Genomic DNA, 14,017 nt, shown 5'->3' on the forward strand with positions numbered 1-14,017 from the left:
TTGACATACAATGATAGCTCCTCCCAAAATTTTTTATTGAATATTCACAATCATAAAAAAGATTAATCTAAGTCTCTGTCTGGGTGATGTAAACAGAATGAACAGTTTCCATCCGTCTGCATAAATTTAGTTAATGTGTGATTACTAACTTAAATGTTATGTAAAATTTTTAAATGTAGTTCCCTGTATTTATTACTTATGCAAAAATGAAAAGGAAGCACCCAAGCTTTTTTTCCACACATTATCATCGAAATAAACATTCCAAAAAAAAATGTACTCTAGGTTTTAAGGCTCTATTTTTGAAAAATATTAATCTAATAACTTTGTTTGTATTTTTTACTACAAAAGTCTACCCCATTTAAGTAAAGTGGAGGATCATTTCTATTAATATTAATACTATATGAAGACATATGACTTCTCATTAGCATTAGTAAACCAGAGGGGATGGCTTTTGTTACAGAGTTATATTCTTTAAATTTAATAGGGAATGGCCATCTTTCCATAAAATTTTTGTAAGAAAGTAAATTAGCTGATTGGTCCAAATATCAGATAAGAAAAAAAAACCTAAATAATAATATAGGGTATATAATATTTATACTTTATTTATAGATAAAGTATGACTCTGCATGTAATCACTCTATCTTGCTGGATTTAATAGTCGTTTCGCTTTACTTCAGGACGCATTAACACCACTCTTTAGGTCTAATCGCTGTTTTAAGTTATCCAGAGCTGTATGAATGTACAAATCTTGAATATCAAAATATTATTAATATTACAATTGTAACAACATAGACAGCAACACTTTTGCACAATCGATACCCTGCTGATTCAGTCGCTTCAGTCGGAATAAAAAAAGCACATTAGCTGTGGTCGGCCACTTGTTCAACTGCAAGACATACTTAACTTGCGGGACGATAACGTATAACCCGTGCCTACAGACACATTTGCCAAAAAAGCAAAATGGAAGAAGAATATTGCTGTTTGAAACAGATGTGTTGATGCTAAACCAGCACTGATGTTGACCTGGATATGCGTCATAAACGCAACAAATAGGCTTTACCTTTTATTTTACAGCTTATAAAGCATGTTTACACATTAATGCAATATCATATTTAAACAACAAAACTGTTTACAAAAAGTCAACATATGCGCGCGTTGTTGTTGTCTTTTCATCGCGCAGCGCGCACACTTGAACCGCAAGGGAGAGAGAGGAAACCATATAGCAAGACATAATCTTTAAAATAATGATTTCTATTAAAAATGTAAAAAGATTATGTGATTATAATAACAGCGGGGATTTAAATAAATGCATATTTTCCGTGGAGCGAGCGATTTGAGGAAGTCTGATATTTTATTTGACGGAAGACAAAAAATATGATTGGGAAAAAAACAGCCTATGCCGGTTGTTAAAAATAATCAGTCAGTATTTTCGATATGTAATATAAATTAATTATTTAAGTGGAAAATAATTTAGGGCAGTCCTATTTATTTTATTCATCTTATTTAGTTTATTCTGCTCTTCTGTGCTAAACACTGCAGGTGCGTGAAAATGCTCTGTTGTATTGTTCTATTGTTAATATGGTGGCATGTAAAAATAAATCAGTATTTTAAAATGCAATATTTAATGTGTCAGACACAAAATAGACACGTCAATTTGTTTAATGTAAAATTAATAGTAATCTGACCAGTTAACCGTTAATAACCGATTAATAAGTGGCGGTTGTCGGTTAGCAAAATTAACCGAAATGAACATCCCTACCTGGAACAGTCACATCACCTGGACGATCAGACTGAACAAATAAGTTAACTTTTCACACTGACAAAGGGCCAGCGACCAAACAGTAGTTTTCTGTCAGTGTTCACTTTTCAGCTTCAAACTCCTCGACGGACAGTTTTTTGCCATCAATAAAAGCATTTGCACCACGAAAGTAAGCTCTCTTGCCCTGTTCTCTTGCATCTTTTACTTTTGGCCATAGCATCCTTCTCTGTTGTCTTTCTGCCAACGTCAAATCCTCCATCAGACAAACACCTCTTTTCTTAAAAACGGAAGGATCCCGAGCCGCTTTCCAGACTTTCTCTCTGTACACTCGAAGCGCAAACTAAATTGTGACCGGTCGAGGGCAATTTCCACCTGCTCCTGGTGGAATGGATTCTGTGAATGGTGTCAAAATAAAAATGGATGTCATCTGTTTCGTCTGGAGCTTTAAGGATTTCCAGCACTCTGCTTCTGATATTTTCTCCATCTGATTCTTTGAAATTGATGATCCTTAAATTCCACCTTCTTCTGTAGATCTCAGCTTGATCGCATTTGCTTTGAACCATTTGAACCACCTGCTGAATTTGCGTGATCTTATTTTCATTTGCCTTAACTCGTGTGGACATTGATTTTAACTCCTCTCCAACAAAATTAGCAGCCTTTGAAAGATTAGCAATCGTAATCGAATTCTGGGCAAGTTGTTGTTCCATCGACGCAAATCGATCACTGAGGGAATTAACAGCACGCAGTATATCAACATTAGAATCACTTTACATAAGGATCATCTTAATCCTGACAAAGTTTTTTTGATAGAGGACTGCTTGATGGTGTATTAGACGACAAATCATGGTCTCCAGAAGGTTCGAAAAGCGAAGAGAACAACTTTCAGTCTTTACTCTTTGGCATTTTTGCAGCGTTTGCACGTGCGCTGAACTCTTGAATCTGCATATAGTTCAGTCTATAACTGGGGTTTAGACATAGAAATTAGCTGAGTTATTACTTCTAAAAGTTCCCACCTTGATTTGATACATATTCGTCCAAACAATGTAAACTCCTCCAGATAGCTCAGAGCTCAAACCAGCACAACCGTCTAGGTCGCCATCTTGCGCCAACCCCACCTAAACCCCTTAAAGAGTAATATTCTTTTTAAATACTTTTTCATGATTACATAACAAATTTCACATGTCCTTGCTGACTAACATTGCACCTAAAATATCACCAAATAAATTACTTTTTTCCACCGAAATTTTCATTGTTTTGAGGTTTATATTTGTGTTATTATTTCCATAAGATATATTTATTTTATAATTTTACTTATTATTTTTTTTGTAAATTTTTCATGATTTGTGTGCATCCCTCAGTTTGACTTACCACCCCGTCACACTAACTTGTTTTATCTATAAAATATGTACTTTTAAATGACATCACAAAAACAGAATTCACATCATATGGGCCCTACACCCTCCAACACTAAAAGCTGGAAATTACAGAAATTCATTTACATTTCTTTTTCTTTCTTTCTTATTTTATTATATATATTTTTTTTGTTAGACAGGGTCCGTCAAGTTCAACCACCCCGTCACGCAAAATAGATAGGGTAAACTTTTTTTTATTTTTTATTTTACATTTATAAAGCAGAGTAAATTTAGATTGAATGAATGTATGCTAGGTGATGAACTTGACCACGGGGAGATTTGTGGCCATTTTTTGGTGCACTTTACCACCCTGATGTATAAAAGAGGGGCAATGCAGTGGCGCAGTGGGTAGTGCTGTCGCCTCACAGCAAGAAGGTCACTGGTTCGAGCCTCAGCTGGGTCAGTTGGTGTTTCTGTGTGGAGTTTGCATGTTCTCCCTACGTTTGCATGGGTTGCCTCCGGGTGCTCTTGTTCCCCCACAGGCCAAAGACATGCGGTACAGGCTGGAAGGGCATCTGCTGCGCAAAACTTGTGCTGGCTAAGTTGGTGGTTCATTACGCTGTGGCGACTAAGTAGAAAAATAATGAATGAATGAAATCAAAGATTCTAATATAGGGCTAATCAGTTAATTCCGTAATTTTCTTTTAATATAACCCTATTCGGTCTCTCACACACTTCATTACTTTCCCTTTCACACACTCATTTTTAGTCATTCACTCAGTATCCTTCACTCAAACATAATCTATCTGTTTTTAATTAAAAGTTTTACATTTTACAACATAATTGCAGACAGATCTGTTTCCATCAAGAGTAGCACACAGTTCAGATTAAACAATATTGGACATACAGTGCTCAGCATTCATTCTTTTTTGGCTTAGTCCCTTTATTAATCTGGGGTTACCACAGCAGAATGAACCACCAACTTATCCAGCATATGTTTTACGTAGCGGATGCCCTACCATCATGGGAAACACCCATAGTCATTCACACACATACTCTAAGGACAATTCAGCTTACCCAATTCGCCTATACCACATGTGCCAACTGATCCAGCCAAGGTGGTCCATCTTACCTCAATGGTCTATTTTTACTTACCCCAAAATAAAAATGATATATTTTTAACTTCACAAATTACCCTGTTTTAAGGTTTACACTGGTTAAATTACTTGCAAAACACATTGTCCTTACCACCCTGTCACAGTAAACAACCCCGTCACAGCAGATGGCACACTGTCATTTTCTTGAAGGTTTATGGAAATGTGACATAAATTAATGTTGAATGGTGTTCTTGCTGTGTGCACTTAATTAATAAAAATGCAAGTTGATTTGTATTTAAGCGAATAATTTTTTTCAGTAAAAACAATGAGGCACTTGACACGTCAAATTTATTTTTCAAAGTTAAAAATGTAATAATAATAAAAAAAGATTAAACTACAGAGTTTCTATTGATAGTTGCATAAAAGGGGACATTTTATTATTTGAAAAACATTTGAATTTAAAAAGCAATTAGTTATTTTACTACTGTAATATCATACATAGTCCGTAACAGTGTGGTACAAGAGAGGCTCTCTTGCCTAAAGAAAAGCAATATAAGTATTAAGGATTTTGTGCCTGAGGTGGGAAAAGAGCTGTTTTGGAGTGTTAAGATATCTTTTGAGTTGTGTTTTTTTTTTTTTTTTTTTTTTTTTAGTTTGTACTAAATGAGAATTTTGAAAATTGCAATGTGGAAATGGCACCTGTTTCATATGAATTGTTGTCTCTTATTATCTCTATTCTACGTTTCTTGCCATTCTTTAGCAAGTATTATTCAGTAATAATATTTACATTTACCTTTACTTAAAGAAGCATTAATGGGGTAGTTCATATAAAAATTACAATTCTTTCATTTACTCATCCTCTACTTGATCCAAACATGTTTTGACAATGTTTTTGGTTCCTTTTCTGGACTTTATGCATATCCGGACTCTCAGATTTCAAGTGTCTCCACTTGTTTTCTTAAGATGAGCAAGTTCTCAGAGGATTGAAACAGGTGCCTAGTGTACACCCTAGACTGCAATAAAAACCTAGGAAAGTAGATGTCATAATTACGAGGATGAGATTGGATATTAATAGTAATGTGCTTTAGACCTGCAAGTCATCATAAAGTGGAATAAAAATGTTTAGATTAAAGGTTTTAATCAACTTCAAATACTGTTTATCTGTGCCTGTGTGTGTGCGTGTTTGTGTGTGTAAGAGAGAGAGAGAGAGCAGATAGAGAGGAAAGTGGAAAACAAGGGGGAAATGTATCAATAAGTCATGAATGCAACATTAAGTGGCAAATAAGCTAAACAAAAAAAACTTATTTTGGCGTGTGATTCAACTGGAGAAAGTTTTTTAAAGCTTTTACATGAATATAAACTGATTGATTAAAGTTTCAGGTTTTACCCAACGCTTGATTATGTACCTGCTGTTGACAATATTTGTTTTTAAATTTAGCCCATTATACAACGTCGTACTATTTTACTCACAGTAAAAGGGCTATTGTTTGAATAAATTAACAGAAATGTGTGTAATAAGTGTTTTAATGAAGTTTTAATTTATTAAATAGCAAAATGACATTCTATTAAAAGTATACAAATGGACTACTAGTTTTAATCAGGTCATTTGTGGCAGTTGTTTCTTGCTCGGACTTACCTGATTTCTTTTTGTTAAGTGAAGCTTAATTTTAAACTAATTTCAAGAGGAGCATGTGCTCATGATTGACCCAGCTGGTCCACATTAGCTAATCATGATCCTCCAATCAAAGGATCCTAAGTCACTATATATATATATATATATATATATATATATATATATATATATATATATATATATATATATCCTCATTTCCTTTCTACAACTATTTTCGTCTGAAAGAAACCCCCCTCCTCCCCTTCTTCCTCCTTTATCCAGTATGGGTGGCATGGTGGCTCAGTAACTAGCACTGTTGCCTCACAGCAAGAATACCTTTGGTGTTAGGTCCTCGCTGAGCCATCTGGTATTTCTGTGCGGAGTTTACATGTCTTCCCTGTGTCCGAGTGGGTTTTCCCTGGGTTCCTCCCACCATCCAAATGTGCTCTATATTATAGATAAAATAAGCCTAAACTTTTTTTAATAATATCCTACTCTCAGGAAGTTCGTTTTGGCCTCAGCAGCGGGGGAGTTTGAGATTGACCTGAGCTCAATCTCCCCTCGCCTTGCGAAAGGGGGGAATCCTGGGCTTGAGGATCCCTTGAGCTCAGGGCTCTCTCCCGGGATAGCATGCCAAATAAGCTGTATGTATAATATATAAATCATGAGCTAAGTGTGAACTCTTGAAATATTCTCATATAAAGAAATTGTTGAAGCAAGTGTTGAGAATAAGGTATTTTGTTTTTGTTCATTTTTCATTCTGTTTTATTTATTTTAAACAGAACATTTTCATTGTTTTGTTCATTTTAAACACGATAAAGCGTCCAAACACAGAGAAAAACTGCTGAAGCGACGGATCTCCACAATTTTATAAAAATGGTGTTTATTAAAGAGGACAGTGAAGATGTAAAGATTCAAGAAACATTCAGAGAAAAACCCACACACTAACACACACAAACATGCCGGTCGATTGAAGTCACACTGCAGATGGATATTATTGAGTCTCTACCCAAAAATGAAACCTCAGCATTAGCCCAGCCTTGAGCAGTTTGAGTGCTTCTGGAAACTACATGCTACAAAGAATACTTCATCTGCCTTTTGTTAAAGGAAGGATCAGTAAAGAGTACTGATGGACATGTCAGGACATGGATCGGTTTCTTCCTCCATTTCTCAAGTGAAAGTACGTGCAAATTAGGGCTGCAAGAACAAATTGTTTAAAATCGCTTACTAAATCATTGGCAATGAATTTCGAAATCAATTTGCTGTGTCCTGCGACGCAGAGACGTTTGATTATTAAAAAAATCTTTGAGGGCGGAGCAGTACATCATACATCATACAATATATCATAAATATATGGAAAAATATATACAAAGATTGACTAATAATAATACAATTCTGAGTTAGATTTGCCAAGAATGTACACAACATAACATAACTTTTTAATATTATTGTTTTTTGCAAAACGCTATTTCCCCCTAAGGCTATGATCTACTACAGTAATACTATTAAGAAAAGCTAGTGAATCAATGTTTTGTTAGATAAGTAAGATTAAGTTAGTTAGATAAACGACTTGTAGCTTGTTACAGAAAGAGTGAAGGGCGGCTCCTTCACACCACTGCTGAAAACCAAACCTGCATGATCAAAGCGGGCGGAGCCACTGTGTCACAGTTCTTGTCTCTGTTGCGACAAGCTCGCCTTGCCCTGTTATATTAATGAATAATTTCGCTGTAATAGTAATAATTATAATAATATCTTATCTATTGTTTGTTGTGAAAAAGCAAAACCGTTAATTTTTCTCCATAACAATCTGTGCCCTCTATGTTCCCTTATAATAAATCAACAACAACAAGAATTAATGTGAGGTTTTAGGCTATAAATAAAAGGTGCAACCGCATAAATAAACCTCCAGATAGGCTACTCAGCAACATGTAAGAAATTATTTAAAAATTAGCTAACAAAGTGTCAGGGTTGTGGTGGGGAATGGGGAAAAAGGAGCGAGGACTCAAATGCAGGGAAATGGGATTTTATTAAATAATAAAAATAAAATAAAATGCAAAATAAACTACCCCGAGGGGGAAAACATTAACAAAACAAATACATACACATACAAGCAGGACTGGGCAGACTGGCAAGGATGAGGACTGGAAACACAACAGGACTAGACTTCAAACGACGAAATGTGATGACGAACTGACACAGGACAGCAAAAGTGAGGGGTATATAAACTGTAGAAAATTAACACACAAACAGGTGAACACAATTAACTAATAATGGGTTAACAAGGAGGGTGGGAAAAGACAATAGACGGGAGAGCGCATGACACAGAGAGACAATACACGCCATGCGCTCACATAACACAACAAGAACATGCAGCCAATGAGAGAACTCATTAACCGCATGTTCATGACAACAAACACAACACTGAAGCACACGACAAAAGCACGTGACCACAATGTAAACACCGAGCCACGTGCTTTGACAAGAGACGCAAGACACGAGCACACGATAGATAAACACCTTACCGTGCGCTCACACATAAGCAACGCACATGCTTCATCTCAGCGCCAACCAAAACTGAAACCAACTAGACGGAGGCGCCGAGAATAAAGCAGTGCGCTGCTGACAGAACAAACACAAACACTAGTACAAGAGCGTGCGCGGCGACATCAAGTGGCAGCGCGCACACTCTGCGTACACCCACGACGGCGCGCGCGCGCACACAGAGAAAGACACGGGACCAGACATGGAGTAGTGTCAGAGCTCTGCCACCAAAACAAGAATTTACAAGACCAAAGTGGCAGAACCCTGACACAAAGGACACTTAGAAATGTCGCCTTGCAGATAGGTATCTTGTGATGGGGAGGAGCGCAGGAAAAAAGGATCTCCCTGGCCTTCCTCTTGATTGACATCACCAGAGACTCGTTCTCTGCTGCACTTGCGTATTGTTGACAGCTGCAGAATTTATTTATTCTGGTCCATTTTTGTAGGGTTTTTATACACTTTAGTGAAGTTGAAGGCTTCATCTTCTATCGCTAAATCAATGAGCAAATTCGGAGCATTTCACAGACGGCGATTCTCTTCCCAGGGGATGCTGAGCTCGCGCAGCATCCTGAACGTTCTATAACTGTTATAATGTACTGTAAAGAAACTGGTCTGTCGGATATCGCGTTTTGTATACATTTTGTAGTAGGCCTAAAATGTACATTCTTAAATGTTATTAATGGCAGCAATTCACACATAAATTAAGGTACATCTGAACAGTGATTTCCAAAAATAAAATCCAAATGTCAAAAAAATTTGCAACCAAACTCTTCATGTACTTGCTGAATCATTTTAAGGAAAAAAATTCCAATAGTTCAAAAGTAATTAATTAAATGAATTAAAACCCTATTATTTCAATTACCAGAAACAATTATATTATAATATAGCAATTCACTGAATACATTTTTTTTTTTGTGTGTGCCACCCCAATATTTGGTGTGGCCTCTTTTGGCCACCCCTAAGAACATTTTCTGGGGGCACCACTGACAATAACATTGGTTAAATAGGAGATTAACTCCCTGATTATGTGTAGTTACCTGATGATCTAAAATCTTTAGCCAGGACAGATTACTGTGCATAGTTTTAGATACTTGACAATAATTATTTATTTAAATGTTTTTTTTTAAAGAAATGTTTTGTTAAATAAAAAGTACAGTATACATATTGATTGTTATGACACATTTAAAATTTGTGAATAAGAAATAATTATTAGGTATGTTTGGTGTGGTCAGAGATAAATTTTAGTAAACCCTTCATTTTGAGCTCTGAAAAATGAACTAATTTTAATATGACACTATGAAACTATGACCCATTTGCTGATGCACACTGAGCAAGCTCATACGCGAAACACAAAAAGTTAAATGAATGAGGAGGCATGCAGACATAACAAAATCTAAATCAAGTAATTTTAGCATGCCAAAATTTATTTTAGCATGCAAGTCAAATTTATGCATATAAAATAAATTTTCCTAACAACAAAATTGTGGCTATTGAAAATACAGAGTGGCTAGTAATGTTGGAAAACTACTAGCCACAGTGGAGGGGGTTATCAAAAAAGGTAAAGTCATTCCTGGGACAGCATGCCAAACCTGCCAAAATAGTCTAGCATTATCTAAGTCATCAAGATGGCACCGAGCATGGCCGCCACGTTGCGAGCTCCCAGCAAACTTTTTTTGTGTTTTGTGTGTTTTACTTGTATTTTTGTTGTTTTTCGACAAAAAAAGACTGTACTTCCTTTGTCAGCTGAGGAAATTTAACCTGTCACAGGAGCTGCTCGTACAGTTCTACTCAGCTGTCATCCAATCCATCCACTGCACTTCCATCACTGTCTGGTTCGGCTCAGCTGCCAAAACCTACCTCCATAGACTAGAGCGAATAGTCCGGACTGCTGAACGAATCATTGGCACTACCCTTCCTACACTTCAAGAACTAGAATCTTACAAAGTGAGTAAAAGGGCTCACAAAATCACTCTGGACGCCTCGCACCCAGCACACTACCTGTTCGAACTGTTACAGTTTGGTCAGCGTTACAGAGCACCTGGCACAAAAACAGCCAGACATAGGAAAAGTTTCTTTCCTCAGGCCATCTACCTCATGAACAGTTAAATATTCCCCTACTTTGCAATAAATGTGCAATACGTTCTCATACACACTTGTACACAGCACTTTATGTCAATATACAATGCAATACTTTCTCCATTTTTTTTTTTGATTAACCGCATCTCTGTTTAATATTTATAATATTTTTTCCCCCATATTTATTTTGTGTTGTCACTTTTCACTTTATGTACACTGAAAGCTTCTGTAGCCAAAACAAATTCCTTGTGTGTGAGAAAAAACACTTGGCAATAAAACTGAGTCTGATTCAGATTTTTTTTTCTGTTTTGAATTTGCAAGTTTATGTTTTACCTTTTTCCAGTTGAAAGTTTTTTTCTCACCCAATATTGTAATGTAAAAAAAAAAAAAAACATTACAAATAAAAAAGACACAACAAATAGGATTACATTTTCAAATGGGAAACATCTATTGAACAAAAAAAAAACAAAAAAAACATGCAGAGCAGGTTGAACGTTGAAATGAAATCAGGGAAGTGGCGTTTCTCCCGAACCGTCTTCATGCCACCCGAGCTGGATGGACATCCCTTCGATGTGATCTGCTTCTAAGCAGGCAACATCAGCTAGTTTAGTAGCCGCCACAGGTTGATTCTCCACAAACTCTGGTGCTGTAAGGAAGTGGTCCTTGATGGCCTATGCGTCGTTGAATAACAACGAAAGGTCAGCATCGCAGGGATAGCGGGTGAGTACCGAATTAGTCAAGAGAACTTTCTAGGTGCCATCATCCTCCATGACCACCTTTCCTTTCCCACCAAACACCGTGACGAAAAACAGCGACGCCTGCTTTAAACTGATTAACTTTTAAGTTGATTTTAACTTGATTAGTGTTCAAAAAAGGCTGAGTGTTAACGACTGTGGCAAAGCCATAAGGCAAGTGCACCCTTATAATGGGTCCTGGCAAAACACATGTCTCATATCTGCTCTTTCTAAGAGCAGACAACAAGATGCGTGTGGCACTGCCTGTCAATGATTTCTCTTGCTGCTAAAGACTATGAACAGACAAGGTTTTAATCTGCTACTATTGTCACTATCGGTACCCTCACAAAGGCACTGACTTGGATGCTGTAATTGGTAAGTGCTATTTGTTGGGGTAGTTTCAAGTGACCTGTGCTACAAGAGAATGTTGTCTTTTGGAATTCAGAGTGGCATCTGCATGCCTTGCTTATTAAATTTCAATCTAAAGCACATTAAGATCACTTCAAACAGGAGCATTGATTTGTCCTTTGTTCATAAGTGCTTCTCTTTGGGGTAGTTTTAATAAGGACAAGAACAACAAGCAAGACTGAACCCATTTTGTATGGAATTGCATTGTTTACTTTTACCTTTTTGTTCTTTGCTAATTTTACATCTTCTCGTCTTGATATTCCAACAAGTTGGAGTAATATGGGGACACTCCTTTGCATCTTCCTCATTTTTAATTTCTTTGCCCTTGTGATAGAAAACCAGTTGACGTCAACTCTAACTTTAGCATCTTTCTTTTAAGCAGAGTAGAAAGTGCTATCAAGTTGGGGTAGATGTTTGCTGACTAAGTCACCTCTGTCAACCATGATTCTGTTCCATTTGTACTCCTTTTTATCCAATTTTAAATCCTGGATTTTCCTTTGCTGGTGAAGACTTTAAACTGACAAGATTTTAGTCTGCCACCATTGTCTCTATCGGTACCCTCACAAAAACACTGACTTTGATGCTGTATTTGGTAAGTGCTATTTGTTGGGGTAGTTTCAAGTGACCTGTGCTACAAGAGAGTGTTGTCTTTTGGAATTTACAGTGACATCTGCATCTAAAACACATTAAGATCACTACAAACAGGAGCATTGATTTGTCCTTTGTTCATAAGTGCTTCTCTTTGGGGTAGTTTTAATAAGGACAAGAACAACAAGCAAGACTGAACCCATTTTGTAAGGAATTGCATTGTTTACTACTACCTTTTTGTTCTTTGCTAATTTTACATCTTCTCGTCTTGATATTCCAACAAGTTGGAGTAACATGGGGACACTCCTTTGCATCTGCCTCATTTTTAATTGATAGAAAAGCAGTTGACATCAACTCTAACTTTAGCATCTTTCTTTTAAGCAAAGTAAAAAGTGCTATCAAGTTGGGGTAGATGTTTGCTGACTTAGTCACCTCTGCCCACCAAGATTCTGTTCTTTTTGTAGTCCTATTCTATTCAATTTTTAATTGCAACCTAGTAATGTTTGGAAAGAGAGGCAATCGTAATTCTGTTTTAGAATAACTGTTTCTCATTTGGCCAGTGTTGTCCCTGTTTTTATTTTTATATTATGGTTTTGTCCATCATGCACTTCTACCACTTGCATCCAAACAGCAGCATACACACAGTAAACACTAGAGGGTGTGAGTTTGCATGAGAGTGCTCCCGTTGTTTACTGGTTTTGCACCTGGAATTGGTATAGCTTGTCAAATGGTCTCCTAATTCCTTCCTGCTGCAGGACACATAAAGCCTAGATGCATTTGCATCAAGTCAATTCAAATGTGTGAAAAATCCCATCACTTTCAACAATGCAGAGTTGTTCTGAAGACTTTCAGCCAGCAATCAAAACTTGATTAGCGTTCAAGAAAGGCTGAGTGTTAACGACTGTGGCAAAACCATAAGGCAAGTGCACCCTTATAATGGGTCCTGGCAAAGTACATGTCTCATATCTGCTCTTTCTAACAGCAGACAACAAGATGCGTGTGGCACTGCCTGCCAATGATTTCTCTGGCTGCTAAAGACTATGAACGGACAAGGTTTTAATCTGCTACTATTGTCACTATCGGTACCCTCACAAAGGCACTGACTTGGATGCTGTAATTGGTAAGTACTATTTGTTGGGGTAGTTTCAAGTGACCTGTGCTACAAGAGAATGTTGTCTTTTGGAATTCAGAGTGGCATCTGCATGCCTTGCTTATTAAATTTCAATCTAAAGCACATTAAGATCACTTCAAACAGGAGCATTGATTTGTCCTTTGTTCATAAGTGCTTCTCTTTGGGGTAGTTTTAATAAGGACAAGAACAACAAGCAAGACTGAACCCATTTTGTATGGAATTGCATTGCTTACTATTACCTTTTTGTTCTTTGCTAATTTTACATCTTCTCGTCTTGATATTCCAACACGTTGGAGTAACATGGGGAAACTCCTTTGCATCTGCCTCATTTTTAATTGATAGAAACCAGTTGAGGTCAACTCTAACTTTAGCATCTTTCTTTTAAGCAAAGTAGAAAGTGCTATCAAGTTGGGGTAGATGTTTGCTGACTTAGTCACCTCTGCCCACCAAGATTCTGTTCTTTTTGTAGTCCTATTCTATTCAGTTTTTAATTGCAACCTAGTAATGTGTGGAAAGAGAAGCAATCGTAATTTTGTTTTAGAATAACTGTTTCTCATTTGGCCAGTGTTGTCCCTGTTTTTATTTTTATATTATGGTTTTGTCCATCATGCACTTCTACCACTTGCATCCAAACAGCAGCATACACACTGTAAACACTAGAGGGTGTAAGTTTGCATGAGAGTGCTCCCGTTGTTTACTGCTTTTGCACCTGGAATTG

The 14,017-nt window shown here is 36.8% G+C and overlaps 5 non-coding genes across 5 annotated transcripts; all 5 read left to right on the forward strand.

Moving 5' to 3' along the window:
- The first annotated feature begins 11,498 nt into the window (after positions 1-11,498).
- Positions 11,499-11,580, forward strand: dre-mir-430a-6 (microRNA 430a-6). The gene has a single exon (NR_039281.1). It is a non-coding gene; the product is annotated as a microRNA 430a-6 (primary transcript).
- An 81-nt stretch (positions 11,581-11,661) lies between these two features.
- Positions 11,662-11,734, forward strand: mir430c-2 (microRNA 430c-2). Its single transcript, NR_034211.2, has one exon. It is a non-coding gene; the product is annotated as a microRNA 430c-2 (primary transcript).
- Positions 11,735-11,918: 184 nt separating this feature from the next.
- Positions 11,919-11,999, forward strand: dre-mir-430b-6 (microRNA 430b-6). Its single transcript, NR_034257.1, has one exon. It is a non-coding gene; the product is annotated as a microRNA 430b-6 (primary transcript).
- Positions 12,000-13,402: 1,403 nt separating this feature from the next.
- Positions 13,403-13,475, forward strand: dre-mir-430c-10 (microRNA 430c-10). Its single transcript, NR_034219.2, has one exon. It is a non-coding gene; the product is annotated as a microRNA 430c-10 (primary transcript).
- Positions 13,476-13,645: 170 nt separating this feature from the next.
- Positions 13,646-13,726, forward strand: dre-mir-430b-2 (microRNA 430b-2). Its single transcript, NR_034254.1, has one exon. It is a non-coding gene; the product is annotated as a microRNA 430b-2 (primary transcript).
- The last annotated feature ends 291 nt before the right edge of the window (positions 13,727-14,017 follow it).

The sequence above is a fragment of the Danio rerio genome, chromosome 4 (genome assembly GCF_049306965.1).
Source record: "Danio rerio strain Tuebingen ecotype United States chromosome 4, GRCz12tu, whole genome shotgun sequence".
In the NCBI taxonomy this organism is placed as follows: Eukaryota; Metazoa; Chordata; class Actinopteri; order Cypriniformes; family Danionidae; genus Danio; species Danio rerio.